The sequence below is a fragment of the Rhipicephalus sanguineus genome, chromosome 7 (assembly GCF_013339695.2).
Source record: "Rhipicephalus sanguineus isolate Rsan-2018 chromosome 7, BIME_Rsan_1.4, whole genome shotgun sequence".
NCBI classification, from domain to species: Eukaryota; Metazoa; Arthropoda; class Arachnida; order Ixodida; family Ixodidae; genus Rhipicephalus; species Rhipicephalus sanguineus.
The window spans coordinates 86,423,961-86,445,472 of NC_051182.1; the positions used below are offsets into that span (position 1 = coordinate 86,423,961).

Genomic DNA, 21,512 nt, shown 5'->3' on the forward strand with positions numbered 1-21,512 from the left:
TGATTCTTGAATGAAGATGTGGCAATAAACCCGTATTCAAATAGGTCGACGGGAAGCGCCATTTGTCGTGAGGACTATATATCTACATGTCAACAGTCAGGACGAGCCGAAGTGGACGACCCACTAGAGGTCGCTGGAGACCGTAACCCATTCCTCAGCTCGAACGCTTAGCTACAATTCTCCCGAGTACGAAAATGGAGCCGCCGGGCGACGTGACAGCTTGTGATTATGAGCGCGTCATGGTAGGCCTTGAGGCGCTTCACGCTGATAATGTCGCGCCCTCGACGGAGCATGTCCGAAGATGGTTCAATGGATTTGATCAGGTATTTCACCGGGGATGTGCGCTTGACGACCCGATAGGGGCCTTCGTATTTCGGCAGCAGTTTTCAAGAGAGGCCAGTTGCAGTCGTGGGGACCTCGAGGTCATTGAGTGGCGCCCTCTCACGTGTGACGTCAGAGAGAGGACTCGGGTGCCACTCTTCCCGCGCGCGCTCGCTACGTGAAGGCTGCTAAACGCTGCCGGGCAGTCTGTCCTGCTCTAGTTATTGAAACATTAGTAGGCAAGTTCATAAAAGAACTTGTACTGAATGTTCATGCAAAATGTCCGGCGAAATTGAGCGAACTTGCTCTCAGGAGCACCTCAGTGTCGATTGCTCCTGGTGTCGTCTGTTAGCCATCAATATGTATGTCGCGTGCTGGCATGCCGAGGCACCGACGACGACAAAGTCAGCGGAGGCGCGTGCAAGGCGAGCGCGCGGGCACTCGAACAAAGCAGTTGGTTTTCGTACATCAATGCAGCAGCCTTGTTCTTCTTCTACCACTCCGCTACAGTTGTGACCCGGACCTTGGAATTACCTTCCAGAAGATTCCGCGGGACGTTCTCACCGAGTCAACTGACCTCTGACAATCCTATCACGATGGCGCTGCGACCAGATGAAAACATGGTGCACTGTATCTTGCTGCCGCCGGAGTTTCCCAAATTCTGGCCGCGATGTCCAGCCGTCTGGCTTATCAAGATGGAGGCTGGTTTCAATCTGTGTAACATCGTCTCCCAGCAGGACAAGTACGCCATCACGGTAGCTATGCTTCCTCCTGCTCTGCGATGCGTTGTGCCTCCTCCTGGGCCGCAGGCATACGACCAACTTCAAAGGTTCGTGCTAGCCCTACCGCAACCGGCAGCGCCACGTTACATACTCCCTTCCGCGCTAAACGTAACCCCAGAGCCATTGCAAGACTTCACTTTCGAAGCGGCGCCGCCTAGGACGACACTGTGCACGTCACGTGCCACGACTGAGTATCGCCTGCTGCCAACTGTTTTGCCTGCCACTCCTGCCATCGCCAACGAACAGCCTTTGATAGAGTGGTCAACGCCTGTGGACACCTCGGTGAGCATGACGGCATCAGCGCCTACTGATCCTGTGTGTGACACCCCAACCAGCGCTGCCTGTCACGTGTTCGCTTACACCCCGGGTGTCTCCCTAACCGAGCCGCCTCAGACTGTCCCGACCACGCTGGTTGGTTTCCAACATCAGACTGTCCCGACCGCAGATACTGCCCAAGCTGTCGAGCGGCAGCGCAAACATGACGACCCCCGCACCAACCGCGACCACCCGGTCCCAGTCTCCCCGAGCTGACCAGCACAAGGCCACACCTAGCACCCCAACCCTGGTCATCCCGTAGAATCTGGGGCCAAGACCCAACATCATTCTGGCACCGCCACGCATGATGCCGCCCCCCTCGTTTGGCATAGTCCCGGGAAAGCCCCTGACACTACAACAGCTATAGGCCACGCTGCAGGTGCAGACTATGCTGGCCCAGCCCAAGCTGTGTGCGTTTCAGACAGAGCAGCACCAGTTCCTGGTGTAGATACCGACGTTCACTATGCCGCAGATACTGGCGCAGGACCACCACCATCATGGTACCCTGTCGGCGCCCCTAATCTTGACGGGCGGCAGTATGGTGTCCCCTGCGCCCGTCGCGCCCGCACCAGTCACAGAGAGCGTGCCGATCGTGGTGAGCAAGGCTCCGCAGACTCAGGCAGTGCATACAGCTTTCGCTGGCGCACGATGGCAGCGTCGCACTGCCCCCTCACGGAAGCACCCCGTACTCCATGACTGCGCCGGACCGCTCCTCGGGACTGGTGGCCACGACAGTCACGCCCACGTAGATGAGCGCGCCCGGTGCGACAGCTCTCTCGCGGACCCACTCGGCTGTCCTGGAGCGTCTCTCGGCAGCGCCTCCCGTCAGCGGCACGGCTCGCAAAATCCACTAGGTTTTTCCACCCGTCCTCTGCGCCACTCTCACCCCGACCCCCTGAAAAGAAAATTGAGCACCCCTTCGCCACGCCGTTCAACCGACCAGCACTGTATAATGGACATTCTTTGCCTACGACTCCGTCTATACGGCGCGGGGCCCTGTCGCGTGCTGGCGTGCCGAGGCACCGATGACGACGAAGTCAGTTGAGGCGAGTGCAAGGCGAGTGTGTGGGCCATCGAATAAAGCAGTTGGTTCTCTTACGTCAATATAGCAGCATTGTTCTCCTTCTACCTCTCCGTTACATGTACATCTGCATGTATGGCGACGATTCCTTTTGCAACTGGTCTATGGCTGTGGCGCACTCAAAATGACTTTCCGCCCCGTTTTCGATCACTGGATTCAGCGTTCGGGCTTCGCCTTTGTGTCTGCGCGAAAGGGCAATATATGCATACCGCGTGCAGCGCGTGTTCGGTTGCCAAGCCTGCTCCTTCAGTTCAATTTCTTTGATCGCAGTTTTAAGCGCATGAGAAACGATGTGTGACGTCATTCAAATAAATAAATGGTCGTTAGAGGCAAGAATCTCTGATTAACTACAAGTTTTCAGCAGCTTTTGTGAAGCGCGTCGTAAGTACTTGAAATATAAACAAGAAACAAAAAGGTTCAGAGCACGCGTGAAAAGGGGATGCACGACGGTGATACCAAATATTCGTAGATTGCGCGGAGTTTTTTATGCAGCATGTTTTAATCCCTGCGTTAATAAATCAACGTTTTCTGACTCGTTCAGAATCGTCTCAGAGTATGCTGAAAAGAATGAGTGTAACCATACTAACGTAGATAAATAGAAAGCTTTCGCATCGGAAAGCCGTAATGAGATGTATTTGGAGTAAAAAATTGGGGGACGCCTAAACTTCGCCTTTAAGAGTTGAACGCGATAGCGATATTCTGTTCCTAGTGCGCAGTTCGAACACTACGAGTGTTTAACAGAATGCGCGCACTAAGGTGTGGGCCTTATGTAATGGGTAGCATGCTTTAAACCAGGAGCAATTATGCGCGAGAAACTTTTTCGAAGTTGCGATGCACCCACTACGTGGTCTTAAGGGAATACGCGCAGTAATGTGTGTGCCTTTTGTAATGGGTGGCTGTCTTTAAACCACCAAGTCGTTATGATATTGACCTGGTGTGAGGCCCGATGGCAATGTACGCTTGTACCACGCAATATTACTGCGATATTACATCTCCTACTGTGACAGTGCAGCTCGAAGCAGAGGCGTGGCTGCGTGGTAGAACACCTGCTTGCCACGCAGACGGCCTGGGTTCGATTCTCACTCGGACCCAACATTTTTATTATTTATTTTATTTGCAGCTTTTTCTATTTTTCGCTCACGGACAAGATGATGATTTTTCGCTCACAACCAACGGCCCCGACGCCGACGGCGGAATTTCTGCGATACGAGCTCTTTAACGCTATCGCGTTAATAGTGTACATCACTCTCAACGGTCGACTCCTGATAGGGCGTGGTGCGATAACTGTAGTAAAATGCCTCACAGGGTCCCTCATGCATTTTCCTAAGATGACTCGAAGGCGGAAGCCATCTTCATTTTCTTCAGTCGCTGTATCGTTCCTTCCCCGCGCCCCTCCAAATCCTTCCTGGACGTAACGTGGTTTTGCACTGCCTCTAGAATCAAAGGCATTGCAAGCTTTCTACGCATCACCTCGTTTTTCATTGCCTCCGGTAATGCAAAGTGACAATGTCACGGGATGACGTCATCATGTGACGTGATCTTATGACGTCACACGTTTCGGCGGTCTGTGATGTCATGATGACGTCATAACGTGACGACATCGTGTTCACACTGCCGACGCCTGACGCCGACGATCAATTTTCGCGTTTGAAGAGGAATCTAAATCTTTGACCTGAAAATATTCAATCTTGTTAAAGCGCGGTAATTATTAGCAATAACCAGCAAAATGGGCCAAACAGAATGGTAAGAGCTCTCTACCTTGTCTTCGAGGACACATTCGCCGATTGTTCTTACTATTTACCAAGCTGTTCTATCGGTGTCAAATAAAACACGAACAGGGGAGCGCGTGTCCCAATCATTAGGAACTGAATAGAGCTCTCCGTCCTGTCATCACCACTGAAAGGCCCTCACACTCGATTAGGAAGCACTACGCGATCGAAACCTTGAACGTGCCTCACAAGCGGCAAACAGCATAAGCGTACTCTAATCATAAGGGTGCGTACTGTCACACGCGCATCACTGCTGGCGTTTCACTCGGAGCCGATAGTACGTGTCACAAGTTTTAATGTGCGTCCACCTCACCCAGTCGACGTTAGTTGTCCGCAATAACCCAGTGGTCGCCGAACTTATCAATCTTATTTTGTTGGCAAACGTTTTGTGTACACAGGGCCACATGCCTACAATTGGGAGTGGAGTGTGAATTTGCGTTCAACTCAACTTCGTTTACACAACGCTAACTTCTATTGATGGCACATCGCTTCCAAAGCAGCGTCGACTCCCTTTTACTAGTATAGGGAGAATTGGCGCATTCACGTAAGCTACTTCAAGTCCACCCAGCCCAATGAGCGACTCTACGAACCCGGGGGCATGATCCTGACAACGAGGGTTGTGTGTATATAGAAGATACGTTAAATATCAGCGTTTATTAACCTCCTGTAATGCTGGCAGCCATCTAAAGAACTATCATTCGAAAAGAATGCAGCTAGTAGTCGGAAATACTGCTGTTCTAACCGGATTCCAGCCGACGAGAAATGCCGAATCCCCGCGTTTGCGTCACTGGAGTGCCGTTCTCAGCAGCGCCATCAGTGCGCACGAGGCGAATAGCCATGCGAGTGCTCCTGGGATGAATGTGGGCTCAGAAGTGGTGGTGCCACCGGGAATGCTCATCTGCCGCTCTTGTTCATGTATTGTAAAGTCTTGGCAAGCTCGCAACACCCTTCAGCAAGCGTGGCTGTGGCGGCAATAGGCGCACACTCATGAGGATCCGGCTTCTATGGAAGGATCTGTCGATTGTGTGCGACAGGCGTCTTCCGTACAACAAGAAGGGCAGAAAACGAATAGTGCTCTGATAGGTGGTATTGTAGGCGTAGGCGACGAATGGCAGTATGGCATCTCAATTTCAGTGACCGGCGGTGACGTACATTGAGAGCATGTCGCCGACCGTGCTGTAAAGCATTCGGTTAAGCCATTCGTGTGCGTGTGGTAAGCAGTAGTCTTGCGATGCCCAGCATCGCACTCTTTGAGAATGGCTTCGACGACTTCCGAGAAGAAGAAACGGCCTCGATTGCTGAGTATCCGCTGGGGAGGACCGTGACCCAGTATGCATTGGTGTAGCAGGAAGGAGGCAACATCGCGCGTTGCAGCCACTGGGAGGGCGGCGGTTTCGGCGTATCGCGTGAGAAGGTCAACAGCGACGATGGCGCAGCGGTTACCAGCCCATGTCAGAGGAAGTGGTCCGTACAAATCGATGCCCACGCGCCCAAACGGACGGTTAGGGCAAGGCGATGGTTGTAGACCGGATGGCGACACGTGCGTTGAAAGTTTTCGGCGTTGGAAATCGAGGCAGGAGCGAACGAACTTTTGCACGTAGAGGTACATCCCTCGCCAGAAGTATCGTTGTCGAATGCGCTGGTAAGTTTTGGATACCCCAGAGTGCGCGCATTGCGGGTCAGAGTGGAAGGCTTCGCACATTTCAGAACGCAGACTGCGGGGTATCACAAGTAGCCACTGGCGGCCGTCGGCGTCGTAATTGCGTCGGTGCAGTAGGTCGTCGCGAACGGCGAAATGGTGGGCTCGACGACGCACCGCGCGAGTGGATGGTGTTGCGAACGGATCAGTGAGCAATTTGATCAGCGAGGTGATCCATCTCTCCTTGCGCTGTTCGGTAGTGATGCTGTGAACGTCGATTGAAGCAACAGCTATGTGAGATACTGAGCAAGGGGCAATGTCGTCAGGCAAGGGAGAGCGCGAGAGGGCGTCGGCGTCAGCATGCTGGCGTCCATTGCGGTAGAGTGTACTAGAATTGTTGAGTGGCGTGAACGCGCCTCGCCGCCTGATGCCTTCCGCGTCGACCGCAGCGGCGGCGCTGCAGTCGCTCGGTACTGAAGGCGCGCGGCGCCGCGCGCTAGAACGTGCCGCTAGAACTGCTAGACGCGTCGGCGGCACCCGGCTAATCGGCACTAATGTGGCTTTCGTTGCGTGTCTATCATTATTAAGCGTAGGAATTGTCGTCGTAAGCCTTGATAGACGAAACTTCAAAGCTTTTAATGGATGCTTGCTTCATATGCGCCTTTGAGAGATACTGCAAATCAGTTATTGTAGCCGAAGTGACTGCTGGAAAGTACGCAAAATATAAAAATGAAAACAGGCTGACATCGACCGTGAATATTCACGATCTCAGTGTAATTGAGCCGAACTCATTGCTGGGCTAGTTAGAACAATCACTCTCAATTAACTAAACGCCGAACGACCGCCAGAAGAAAAGAGACAGAGGAAACAAAAAGGGCGTGCCTTATTCAGATTTCTTCTGTCTTAATGCTTTCTTCTGGTGGTGATTCGGCGTCTACTTTATTGAGAGTAACTCAGCTGCTCTAATGAAATTTAACTGTGCTCAGAAAGTTGTGCGCTGATATTGTGCCGAAAGCACACCGAACATTTACGGCGCGTTGGCGAAGCTGCGTGTACGGTGCGTATCTTTACAAATGCGCTGTGTAAATGTAACCTCTTTGACATTACGAGGGCATAAAGGTACTGGAAGTCAAAGGTAACTCGACCTGTACAAATAACGGTCGTCCTCAGATGCGTTGCACGGATATTGTTATTGCTAGGCACCGGGTGGGGAGAGTATACTTTACTGTCCGTATTTGTGCGTGTAAATATATATGCACACACACACACACATTATATATATATATATATATATATATATATATATATATATATATATATATAAACATAATCTCGCGAAGCATAGAGCACCACCGCCCCTCCTGGCTTCACTTTTGACATTTTACAGATACAGAAATGAAATTATAATACAAAACGTTGTCAAAAAGATTTTCTAATGGCATCGATAGAAGATCAGGAAAAGTGCAATATAAGATGTCTATTGAAAAGGAGCTGTAATGAATTTAGGCAGAATAGCCGACGGGCTATATTTACATCTGCGCATTATAAAATGCTTGAGATAAGCCCTGATGCATGAAGTTTGTGCCTCGGAGGTGAACACGCGCCTTCGGCTCGGCTTCCTGGCTCGCCTTTCCGGTATTTTAAGCCCTCAGGGGTCGCATAACCGATGCATCGTAACCGCGGAAGCACGCTGTTCAAACAAGATAGCCTTTCGGCATTAATGAAACAGCGCAAAACTGGCAGAACTCAGCCGTCGCTAATATAAATGTTGCGATAGAGTCATTTGTACTCAGGTTACTCGTGAAACAGTCGAACGCATTGGAGCTCATACAGGGATCAATGCTCTGGATATATCGTAGAGACTGCCGGCAGAAGAATTGTAGGCTTTGCTGATTTGTTATTTCTTCGTAGTCAGTGTTCGTAGTCACTTATAGTGTAGCGCGGCTCGAAGTGTTGCTTGCAAACCGCACAGCAATCAGTGAGCAGCTAGATGCATGTGCGCAAAATCCGATTGTCAAATTCTTTGGGGGGTCGGCAGGCTCCATGAACAGGGAATATCTCGACGCAATTTTGGCATGCCTGCATATTCACTCATGAACCATGGCGCGTAGCAGGCGTTGAAACACCGATTGAAGCTCAGTAATGCATTAAACGCGCTCAAAACGCGCAATTACATGCTTTCGTAGGCTGCGACGCGCGCGCGCCAAATGCAGACGCTCGCCACAGCTTCAGTACAAAGCGACTACAGCGCCGCCGCTACGATCGCCCGTCGGAGCATCACCCGAGATGCGGCGCGGCCGCTTCGTTCATTCCACTGCCCGTTGTGGTACAGCACGCGGATGTCGTAGTCTTGCAGGCGAAGTGCCCAGCGGGCGAGAGGGCCTGAGGGATATTTCAATGAAGAAAGCAGCGTAGTACATGATGGTTGCTGACGACATCTAATGCGTGACCATAAAAAAATTGCGGAACATTGTAAGGGCCTGCGTGATCGCCGGGCACTCTTTTTCTCTGACGGTGTAATTGGTCTCGGCTGGAGTAGGCGTTCGACTGGCATATGCCACGACAAATTCCGAGAAGCCTGGTTTGCACGGCGCAAGGAGAGCACTGAGGTTTACACTGCTGGCGTCCGTGTTTACCTCCTTTGGGGCCGCAGGGTCGTAGTGACGTAGTGTCGGTGGAGACGTCAACAAACGACGGAGCTTTGCGAAGGCGTCGTCGCACTCGGACGAGCTACTTTAGCGGCCCGAAGCTTCGCCGGATCGGGAATGATTCCGCCCTTGGAGACGACGTAGCCTAGGATTGTCAGCTGTCGTGTTGGAAATCGGCACTTCTTCAGATTCACTTGGAGGTCGGCGTTCCTCAAAGGCGTGAAAACATGCCGCAGACATTGGAGATGCGTGCAGAAATCCGCAGCATAAACGACATCTTCCAGGTAACAAAAGCACGTGTGTGATTTAAGGTTGCGCAGAATGGTGTCCATCATGCGCTCGAAGGTCGCGGGCGCATTACACATGCCAAACTGCATGACGCTGAACTTGTACAAGCCGTTGGGCGTGACAAAGCCTGTCTGTTGTCGAGCGTATGCCCCCATCCTTTCTCGTTATGCATACCACATGATGCGCGAAGTTGCTTTCTCTTGGATATATCAGCGCCAGATGCAACAGCTCCTGAACCTGATGTTTAACCTCTCCTCTGAGGGCAAGAAGCACACGGTAGTTGTAGGCCCGCTTGAGTTCACTTCCTGCCTTTAGGCGGATGCTGTGCACTCCTGCATTACAGCTGCCCGGCCTGTCTTGAAACACTTGCGAATAGGTACTTACTAACGCGCTTAGCACTTGCATCTGCAAGTCTGTTAAGTGATCTGTTCCAGCTTAGAAGTTGCTGCCTCTGGCCAACGCCGAACTCCTCGTCGGTATGAATATAACCCCCACGGAGCCTACCCTTGTTACGTACTCAAGCAACTTGTTCGCATGCAGACTTCAACGGATGCCGTTATATAACTCGATTAAGTACGCTTACTGCATCTCACGACAAACAACAGTTGCAGGTCCTGTCCATTTTGGGGGCTAGTATTCCTGAGTTGCAAGGCTTGGTTCCCCTCTGCGAACTTAATATGGTAAGAGGGGAGCCACAAATTGGTTTCGTTCTTGGAACTCCTTATGATTACCTTTTAGATGCAGTGGGCTGCAGATTTTTCTTGATTTATAGACCCAGGTCTCTTGCTTCCTCATTAACCACCAGGAGCGTGTGTTTTAGTATGTCCAAGTATTCATTTGCAGAAGTGTTAAGGCCCTCCGGCAGTACCCACTCCCCTGACCAGTTTTTCTGCAGTAACATTAGTGGTCCTACAGGCGTCCTCCCAAACATCATCTCAAATGGAGCGATTGCTGTCATTGCGTTGGCATTTTCCAGATAGGCGGAAAGAAGAAATGACACGTGTCTATCCTAGTTCCGACCATGTCTGCGCGCTACATCGAAAGCATGCTCATAAAGGGGCCATTGAATTGTTGCCCAAGGCCATTGCTGTGCAGGTGGTCAGGACTCGAGAATCGTGGGGTTGCACCCATTATAGCAGAAACACCTTCGTCAACTGGGCTGTGAAGTTGGTGCCGCAGTTGGAGGAAATCATTTTAGATACGCCCATGCGTGAAAATATCTGCAGCGCAGCTTCGCAACTTGCCTTAGTGGTTAATGAGCGGAGGCACACGACCTCAAGCCACATGCTACAGAGGTCCACCACTCACAAAGCAGAATTGTGCCCCCTCGCAGAAGGCGGGTCAATGGGGCCTATACATAGATATTGATTATCTGACATTGGGTGCTTGGCCTTGTGATTGGAACTTTAGGTACCCTGTCGCGTGTTCTCACACTTTCTTTAATGTGGCATTGCTGACAGCTTTGAGAATACCGCTTGACATCACCTGGCACTGCGGGCCAAAAGAAGCCGGTCTTAATCCGCTGTAGTGTCATCTTTCCGCCAAGGTGACCCTCCCAGCCCGAATTACGAGCTAGACGCAGTACATCTGCATGATTCGGCTGTGGTAGCACCAGTTCATTCCATGGCCTTCAAGAGACGTTATCTTTATGGTACAGCAATCCATCAATTACAATCATTCGTTAGTTTCGCGCCCATGCTTGTTCCCACGCTACTTTAAGGCTGGTGTCATCCACCTGGCTTAACCTGAACTCTTCTCGTTCACCGACATCTTCATGCCACTCCAGCGGACCTATTTGCGGTGCCTCATCGTCGATGCACACCGCCTCAACTTCCGCGGTAACTTGTATAGGTTCATCATGCTTCTTAGCCTTCGGCGGTACCTACTCCATGACGGGGCGTCCTGATCGTACGTATCTAGGGTTATGAGCGCGTCTACCACATTTGCAAGTTTGTCAGAGGCAGCGCACAGTATTCCCTGACCACTTTCCTCGCGACCAATATACCTGGGTTTCCCAATCAGTCTGAGTGGAGCATAGGCTTACTCGGCTACTTCCTGCTCACCAAATGCCCCCGTCCATTTTAGATTGGTTCTCGTCGGTTGATATCCCGTCACTGCAGCCTTGCTGATGAGGCTTATCTCGGCAGCCGAATCAATACTGCCTTCAAACTGTGACTGACCACTCAAGGTCCATTGTCTCGATAGAGTTAAATGTAGGTGCTTTCACAGCGTTTTCTTGAGCAATCAGCTTGACACCGGCTTCACTATCACTGTCAAAATTTTCCTTCCGCACAAAATTTGCATTAGCTGTCCGCGCCGTTGTGCAGTCTAGCGCGGAATGCTCCAAGGGAAACAGACAAATTAACCCCTGCTCTTTTTGTCGGTTTTGTTAGCCCCTGCTGAAGTCCTATGTGCATCAGGAAGTGACTCTGGCTTTTGATCTCCCGTTATCTGGCCTGAGTTAGCCAATCTTCTCTTACTTTCTTCGAAGCTTTCTGCCAATTCGGCGACCTCCAGAGGAAGTATTATTTTGCTCGGTGTTTCATTTTGAATAATGAACGGGCTTCCGCACCCACAGTGTCGCCAAGCCTGTTTGTTTTTATCAAACTTCTGAATTGCTCGACGCTGCCGACTTTATAGCAATTAGGATAATAAATCAGCTAATTTTTAAGCCTCACTCCAAATTGAGACCACGTCTCATCTCGGTGCTTTGTCGATTGAGTAAAGAGGCGGCGATACTCAGCGGAAGGCAGTCGGATACATTTGAGGAAGGTTTCTTTAAGGCTAGAATAATCCTTCTTTTGATCTGCATTGTGTCGATCGAGCAATCCCCTGGCTTTCTCATTTATTCTAGGCAACATGAGTTCAACTCTCCGCTCACGTGTCACATTACAGGACGCAAATTTGGTCTGAACGTCGTCGAACCACGATGAAACCAGTGAGTCCTGAGTAGGCATGGTTACCAACACGTCATTGAAAATGCTCGTGCACCTCAACCTCCTGTCCTGACTCCGAGCTGAATCTGTATTCTCAGCAATTCCGGTGACACTGGCACTGTCGTTTCTAAGCCGTTTCATTGCTAACCGCATTTCCGTGATGCGAAGCTGCATTTGTAACATCGCCATTTCGTCAGAGCCTGACCAGAAGGCTATCCTGTGACCCTAGTCATCTCGGCGTTCGAGACCACATTCATGTGTCTCCCACTCTGGTCGGGTTTTTCGCTGACCCCGCCACTATGCAAGTTATACCCACTGGTCATAACCAGCTACAATGCAACAGAGGAATGAGACAACCACCTGCGCACCAGCAGTAACGGCTACGCCCTCTTGAGTTCACGCCCGAGATGAATGCGTCACAACAGAGTCAACCCATGCTTCCTCTTCCAACATAATGGATGTTTTCTCCAGTATTCTCAGCAGGACGTCCTGCCGACTGTGTCAGTGATGTTCGGGTGACTCTTTCTCCAGTGTGGACCGCTGATGAGAGGAGACTTAGACTGGGTAAATGCAGTTAGTTTATTCATGATGCGCACTCGGTGCGTTCCGAGAGCCGTCTTTCCCTAGACCTGCCTCCCGCGTCTGTTCTAGAGGCATTGCTTTACGGGGTCTTCACAATTTTATGCAGGGCGCCCTCAAGCGCAGATCACGTTCACACGGTTCGAGCACGGTGCTCGGATACCTCAAGTAATTGAGATGAGCAACGCCATAGTAGTCGGGTCATTTAGCTCGGGAGAGTCGCAGTTCGTGGTGAGCACTTCATGTTGGAAATCGGAGCCCCGAGCTCGTTGAGTCGACGCTCGCTGCCGTCGCTGTCCGAGTCCCCCGCAGTGGCTCCCTCCCACCGCACGGTTGTACGAGGCGATGACGAAAATGTTCCGGCCAGCACTGAATATGTGTTTGCGAAGGCGCGATTCCTGGAAAATACCACCCACCTGATATACGTACCGCACGCCGGCATTCACCCGAAGCTCAATGCCTACCGCTGCGTCAACGAACTTAGTGGCAAGAGCGGCGCTTCCTTGTCTATTGGTCAAGTCACGGCGCATATGTTCAATCAAGGCTTCCCTCTTCCTATCGTAGATCGCTAAAATGTCCTCAGCGTCACTCACCAGTCTGTCCCGCGGGTACATCAACCCACCGCTGCTACCAAATGTATCGGTCACTCTTGACACACAACAAACACAACAAAACACTTCTTTAACCTCGCAGCCATTGTCCCCAGCTTCGCCATCGCACCTATTCGTCTTCCTCATTCTCTAGCTTAAGCTCGTGTCCCATTACCGTTCTTTCCCGTAAATATTTGGTATGAAGATCGATGGTTCCAATACGATAGATTATTGAAGAGAATGATGCACGTACAAAAGGTGGTTTTAATATGATTTTGGCTGTTGTCAGACGTTACGGCTTTTCTGTGCCAAGTGCGGCAGAGCCATCGCAGCCACTCGCCTGTGTTCGTTTGGTCTCCGGGAGCGCTCAGCAGCTCTCATGGCTATCTAAGATCATCACGCAGTCCGGGCAGCGTGCATCCTTGAGCAACAGAACAGCAGACGCAAAGCCACCTCTACCACGAACGCCGTACTTCCCGGAACGCAGCCGGTGTCCCTCCTTGGGCGCCAGTGTGTGAGATGGCCGCATATGAGGCTCCTGGCAAGGCCCAGCTGAGTCCGTCGGCGCCAACGCCCAGAACCGGCCATGGCCAGCAGGATCCGGGATGTGCTCAGCCCCGAGCACCAACCACGGCATGCGCCACAAACCAGCTCGTCATCATCTGTTCCTTCCTCGCAGCGTCCCTCTAGCGGCCTTCCCACAATATGTAACAAGTATTCTCGCCGAAGCCAAATAAATACTGCCTAATGGAGATTCACACGGCTAACAAACACAATTAATAAACTCTTTACTAATGTTGCGGCTGGTGGACCAGCCTTCGATAGAGACGAAGGCTTGCCCACATGCCGGAATGTTAGTGATTCAAATATTGGTTGTTGTCGCGTATGTATATATATATATATATATATCTTCGGTGATCCGCTTTTCGAAAGAACTACGTCTCTCAAGAACAGTAATCATTACTGAGGTTACGCTTGAACAACCACTAAACATATGCCTGTAGCCCTCCTCCTATTTCCCTCTACACACATGGCGGCATGTCATCTCACTTCTTTAAACAATCACAGTCACAGTACTGTAATCTTTTTTTTATTGCAATAGCAATTATATGGACAGCCTCGGCTGGAAAATGTCCGTCCCCGTCATTCACAGTATATGTATATATATGTATATATATATGCATGTATATATATATATATATATATATATATATATATATATATAGAGAGAGAGAGAGAGAGAGAGAGAGAGAGAGAGAAGTCCCAAAGAAAAATAATTCAGAAATACTTTCCGACGCGCGGAATCGAACGGGCGACCTCTCGCTTTTCAGTGCGCCGCGTTAGACGTTAGGCCACGACAGCACCCTCTTTCAGCCTGCTAACGGCGAGCTCTTTTTATACACCATGTACTTCAGCATGCTTTCTTAGTTACCACATAGATGGCGCGATTGGCGCGCGGGTGGCACACTTTAAAGATCGTCGCCCCGCTCCTGCGAACGCCGTTGCTCTTCGCCCTACAGGGCATGGTCGCCTACGTGCGCTTATCTCTAAGAAAGAAGGGCGCGGTGGAGCGGGGGGTTGTATGTCTTGTGCTTTCCCCGCGAGGTCAGCGCTGAAGTCACAGAGCGCACGAAGGTCACTTCTCTCGCTGCAGCGGCCGCGTTTGAGAAATGAGCGCGCTCTTCAAGCAGAAATAACTAACTGCGACATTTAGTTCGCGCTCGACCTGTGTGTACCTGTTCGTTTCGTGCGTCCTGTGACTCGTCGAAACTGTGACTTTTTTTAATTTCATCACGACCCTGCAGTTTGGGAATTTTGTGCTATTCATAAATTCAAGTCTTCATTCCGGTAAAAGCAAAATGGTCAGATGCGCTTATTTTCAGTCTAACAACGTTAGACATATACTGATATGTTAGCACTCACGGCCCTCGCCCATTTTTTTATATTTACATTTGCAGTGGTTTGCTTTCACGGACAACGTTGAACCTTCTGTTCCCTTGTTTGTATAACGAACTCAGCGACTGGTTGAATTTTGTTGGTAGTTCCCATCCATGTTGCTCCATGCGCAACACTTGTTGCCCGCCATGTTTGCTTTCACGCGCATCTTGCCCTAAGATCTGATGCTTCTCTTCACTGTCTTCATCAGCGTTTTTTTTTGCCTTAAAATTTTCTATCGATAAACCAATTGTTCGTACTGTGATTTACTAGACTTATCATGCTACTTTATTTTAGCGTATCAAAATATGCTGTGACAATTGTTTGTTCTGGTATTTCTGGCATCTCTTTGAATTACCGTTTTGAATGACAACTCGATTTAAACGGCCGTTGAAGCGGTGTATGCCTTGTATTGCTTTCCGTAACACGGCCGTACAAACGCCGTCTCGGTAGCAGTAAAAATTGCTTTGTCGTACGTGTGCCCGTTTTCTTTTCCTTTTACGTGTTCGACCCAGTGATCTGTGGAATACCCTCGCTAACAGCAACAAGAAAGAAAATGCTAATTTGACCTTTCGCCAGAGTCCGGTCTTTCTGAAGAATCAATGTACAGATTGCGTTCGTTGTGTTTATGCTTATGCCAGCGTAAAAACAAAAGAAAAGGATACAAAATAAACCAACAGGGTCTTTTATACATTCACCTCAGTCGACTCGAAGAGGAAAGCTATCGTCTTCGTTTTCGTCTCATCGGCGTATTGATCCTCCCGTGACACGGTGTAGCGACGCTGTGTTGTGCTTCTGACGGCGTTGCTTCTCTCTTTTAGAGGCGTCGAGAAAAAGTTTAAAACGCTGACGAAACTTACGCCAGTTCTCAGAGACATTCCCGGAAATGTCGAGGTGGTCCGGCGCAAAAGCCATAATGTGTATGCCAGCAGAACATTTGAACGCGATAGCGCTAAAGATCTCGTTTCGAAGAAATTCCGCTGTCGGCGTCGGTGTCAATGTGGGTGTCGTTGGTTGACAGCGAAAAATCAGCGTTGTCCGTGACTGAAAACTCAAGAAAGATGACAATAAAATAAAGAATAAAAAAATTCGCCTCCAATTAGAATCGAACCGAGGCATTCTGCGTTGCATGCAGGTATTCTACCACAGAGCGACGCTATTGCCTAAAACTGCCTAGAAAAAGAAAACCTTATATGAATGCCATCTAACCGCATGAGTCTCCTTAACGCATGCCATATTGTGCGACAGAAGCGAAGACTCGTGCCAGACGTCAAAACATGCGGACTGCGCAAGGAGCGGGTGTTTTAAAGGCCCATCAATTACAAATGTTCTGACATATTTATTCATCATTAGCTGCAAATTCATCAACAAAGTGGGCAGCTGCATAGGCTCGCGTGTTGCGTTACGGACGCGCAGTGCGCCCTTCGATGACATGCAAAAGGATGAATTAAGGTGTAGTGGACACCTCGCGACTGTCCTTGCTGTAGGCATTTCAGGATAGTTTGACATGGTGAATGTTACGCGCACAGACGTTTGTTTCCTTGCGGGACCGTCGATGCATCCCCGGAGAAAAGAACCTAGGGTAGCATTGGAGAAGATGATGCGCACGAGGCCCGAATGTACCATAGTGTTCTGCATTTGAAGGCGAAGATGAAGCGTCCTCAGTTTTTGAAGAGTTTCTCTCACGCCTGATATTTTTAATTCCCGGTGTCCGTCGCACTCTTGCCACGATTTAATCGCAAGTAGTATGAAATATTGAATGCCGAAAGTTTATATTGTCAATGCCGAAAGTGTTTGGAACGCGCTTCGCTTATGCTTTAATGGTGGATATGAATCGACATTAAAACCGGTGCATGAAAGTGCAAAAAGCATCGCGCGTTACTGCTGCCAGTTAATTTGGGAAGCGCATAGTTTCCTTTCCAAAGAGGACATGTAAGAAGTAAAAAAATAGTGAAAGCGTCATTACAAAATAAATAAGTGAACAACAACAAAAAAAAGAGGACAACGAAGTGATGAAAGTGCAAAACACAGCAAAGTATTGCGGATGATACCACATTGATAATTGACGATGATGAAAACAACAGTGCAGATTTGGACAATAGCACGGCAACGGGCGCCATTGTTGAGGAGGTCTCTTTACCTGTAGGAATCTAAGTAAAATAGGTGCTTTTACTTTTGTAATACTTTGTTTGTAAAAACCTTCAATATGTTATATTATTCATTATAACTTGTTGTTTCCATGGTCCCGTTTTAATCAAAAAGCGGTGCAAAGGTGCAGCAATGCTAAATGCCGACCTTTCTATCTACATAAAACGAGACCATGCTTTTATCTGGGCAAATACGCGCAAGGACTCGTCACTTATATGCATTCTTCAACCTTAGCAGCAGATGCGGTAAATCGCCAAAAACGAATACCTGCAATATGTGTATCTCAGTGGATTATTTTGATAAGAAAGTTCGGCTCTTTCGCATGCTAAGCGCCAAAATCGTAAAAAAGGTGCATGACCTTCATAATGGCATCACATGTTGATTTCGACACTTTCTTAATCCTGACATAATTTCACACTCACGCTCTTGCTAAATGATGACACAGTCTCGCTTTCAGGATGACGGTGTTGAAAGCAGTAAGATATTTACATCGGTTTAATTTCACACATTCGCATTTCAGAGAGGCCGCGGTGGCAACCAGAAATACGGAAAATGCCAAAATGGCACGTGCATTGTTCCCAAGTAAAACAGCCTTGTTGCATGGCCCTGAGGACAAAGGTTGCTTACTAGGAGAATGAAAATAAAGGGATGTGTGGAAGGATATACGGATGCGGTATCATTTATGAAAACTTATTATTTTGTTTTGTATTTTGGTACCGGGATCGTACCTAACTATGCAGCAGCAGGTAAACTGCAGAATATAAGTTGCGTTTCATGAAAAATTACACCAAACCGCTGTGCAATATTGTAGGGACACCATGGACCGAATATAATGGGGTGGTTTGACCGCTGCCTACGCCTCGCCATGCTTAGCTAAGCTGTGTCTGGGAAATAGGGGGAACGCGTGGTTTGAATGGACGCCTGCTGATTTAATGTCTTGTAGATAAGCAAGTGGGCCAGAACTCTTGTTGCTTTGCCGGAAGTATCCCGCCTTCCTTAAAAGGATATGAAATAAGCTTGTGCATTAGGCTTCCTGCTTCCACACAAATGAACGTCTTACTAAAGAGGACGACTTCCGGTACTGCAAACCGTTAGCAAAAAAAATACAAAATGGAGATGCTGCTGAATAATTCCTGCAATTATTGTGCAGCACACTATCAGTCTTGTAATATTCGGAAAGATGCGGTGCAGAAAGGCGGGGCTCATTTGCTTGTCCAATTTTATTTTGCCACGTTGTGATACACATAGCTAAATAATTTGTTATTTAGCTATGTAAGCGCAATGGCTAGTGCGGTTGTTGTTTTGTGGAGGTAACTCCTATAAAAACGTGCTTTAATCATCCTCAAAACTTATTGCGTGATCTGCCAAATAAATTATGTAAAAGTAAAGGCTAGAGGAGACAATATTTAGATATATACTTAGGAGTCATGCCATAGTGGACAGCCTTTATTCTTTTATGCATATTTAAATATAAAGCTGTACTAATGTCAAAGCACCACCTAGCCTTTGTTAATACTGCACTCCTACCTGACTAAACAGTGTACTAAGCACCTGTATGTAAGCACTTTACAGCCCTGCTATAGCCAGGAATGAAACGCATGAGATTGAAACGCATGACAATGAAACGCTTACTACTTGACATTAGCTTGAATGTCCCCTTGCCAACACACGCTAGACATGGAATAATGTAACTATCAAGCGTAAATGAAATAATCTTCATAACATAATAGTCCATCCTCTGTACTTTTCCCCTCTGTAAAGCAGATTTTCTTTTTTGAGAGTGAGAAACATGCCACAAGCTGTTTCAACCTGTCTTTTCTAGATAGAAACCAGAGCATGGAGGTAATGCACTACCTTTAAAGTTTAAATCCTTCAAACAAGCCAAAAATATCTCAATCACCATGTAATAAAACATGCACCTAAATTTCGTAGTTCAGGGCCCGAGCCTAATTTCAAGCGGTCGCTGCAGGTCTAGCAATTGTATCACAAATTTGTGAACCGTTTTACAACTACGGAACGCAAAAATAAAGTTAAATGCCATAACAACTATATGCTCGGTAGCTTCGAAGTATTTAGATGGGCATGCCACTTCAATGTAAAGTCACACAACAAAATGCTGACCATTTAGCCTGGAACCCTATGCATCCTCGACTATTCGCTTCATTTCATGCGTATGATGTCTGTTATAGAGGCACTTGATTGTAAATTCAATGTAATGTTCTGAAGGTGTAATAGGTCTGAAGAAGTGCAAGGGGAGTTTTCACCTACTGTATCTGTGTGAGATAAAAACTACCATGAAATTGGGCTCAAATTAATGGTACTCTCAGTGTTTTCATTGCACCAAGTACTTGCTGCATTACAAATTGGTATGCATTGCGGAATTTAGAACTGAATCCTATTTGATTACACTATCCTAACCAGGTTATTGCTACCAAACCAGGTTCTGTAAAGCATCCAGGTGAGCTTCATGAGTTCTTAGACAGCTTCTTAGCGATGCATGTGCCATGTTATGCACCATCTACAAAGTAAAAAAAAAATACGCGTTCTTTTAGTGGCTGAGCATTTTATTCTGCAATGATCAGCTGTGAAGCGCACCAAACATAAGTTATATAACTGGCATGCGTAGAGGACTTTTTTAACTGTTAAATTTATTATCCTAAGGCACTTGAACACCAAGAAATAATTCAGTACAAAGTGCACCGTGATGAGTGTCGTGCGCGGGTGTTCAAAGTGTGCGCCATCACAAGGTCGAGTAGAAGTAGAGGATGACGAAACTGGCACGAGCTCTGGAAAATAAAATGACAAAGAAGACAAAGACACGAAAGAAGCAGCGAAGAAGACCGACTATGCTCTAGGCTGTCGGGTTCCGGACCCAAGCCTTGGTGACCAGCTGAGCCTGGAGGGGCCTGCCACGTACGAGCAGTCCATGGTGGCGCATCTCTGAAGTGTTTTTGCTGTGTGACGTCCTGTGCCCGTGGACACGCTGAATTGTCGGGCTTCGGGCGCGAGCTCTGGCGTCGGTGTCCGGCCAGGACGCGGCCACGCCGTCGGTGCCCCTTCTTCGACCAGCAGCCTTGGAAGACTGTTTCGACCAGTGGTCCTCGCGCTACACTAGAAGGCTTGACCACCACCGAGGACCCTGGTGAGACCAGCGTTTGTGCCTCATCTCTACGATAAAGTTAGGAACTGCGAGGTTAGGACTTATTTAGCGGTGTAGTTGTACATTCTTATTTTGGGTTTTTATCAGTGTGATACGTGCTCTTTTTCTGTCTATATAATAAAAGTTTTATAAAATTGGCCTCGTCCTTTCGTGTGTGTCTGTGGCGACGTCTCGGACACCCATTGATTAAGTACCTGCACGTTGTCAGTAACACAACTACGTAAAATGCACAAAGTGCTAGTCTAGAAATAAAATTACTACAACAGACTTTAAGACACGTCATTTGCTCTTTCCTGTTTTTTTTTCTTTTTAAATGCGAAGCATTTCTTAACGAACCTCAGGCACTTTGGCCTTTTATATCTATCTATCTATCTATCTATCTATCTATCTATCTATCTATCTATCTATCTATCTATCTATCTATCTATCTATCTATCTATCTATCTATCTATCTATCTATCTATCTATCTATCTATCTATCTATCTAGCCGCCCACGTCTGGGTTCTCTCCTAGTCGTTTCCATAGCTTCCAGTATACAAACATTGGGATAGCAGGGGATCAGTGCATGATTCACTGGTCGGTACATAAATGAGGCAAAAGGCTTTTCGCGTACGCCATGGAACTGTTTTCTCTTTGACGTGTGACACATACCCGTATACCACAGCTTATGATGTGCGGGTATGTGCCACAGGTGATTCACAGTCTCCATCAACACAGTAACCGGAACATACACATTGAAACGCAAGGGAAGTAAAAGAGCTGAAGACCAGAGGAGTGACATCATAGAGGAGTGACATCATAGCCGCGGCACACCAGCAGACATCCTGACGCCCGCGCATGCCCACCTGTGCGCCTCCGTTGCGCAGTGGCCGTCTGACGCTGCGCCGGGCGTTGGAGCCATAGAGACGGCAGCGTGTTACTACACTGACCACCGAGCCGTCTTTGTGGCAATAGGGAAATGGCATTGAGCAAAAAATAAATATACATGTGTCACATAGTGTGTATACCATGTGTGTGTCATTGAAGCAGCAGTAAGTATGATAATCAAGCTAATCCTTGACAACCAGGAGAGCTAAGAATAAACGCCTGAACCTTAGCACACGCTACGTATATCCTGGCATAACCGAGCTAAGCCACTGCACCATTTTTCACGTAGCACGTGATCTTTTCAAAGATCACGTGCTACGTGGCGGGCCAGAAAATGTTCCACACTCGGCGCCATGAATGCGATTGGCCCTGACTAACAATCCTAGGTTTAAATGGACATATATACCCCGTAAAGTGGACGGGAGGATGACTACCGCCGTAGCTCAGTGGTAG

The 21,512-nt window shown here is 48.4% G+C and overlaps 1 long non-coding RNA gene across 1 annotated transcript in view; it reads left to right on the forward strand.

The window, feature by feature from the left end:
• LOC119399580 (uncharacterized) overlaps positions 1-17,688 on the forward strand; it is a 39,475-nt gene extending 21,787 nt beyond the window's left edge. Inside the window, exon 3 of the long non-coding RNA XR_007416887.1 lies at positions 17,552-17,688. This is a non-coding gene — a long non-coding RNA (uncharacterized LOC119399580). The remainder of the gene's footprint in view (positions 1-17,551) is intronic.
• The last annotated feature ends 3,824 nt before the right edge of the window (positions 17,689-21,512 follow it).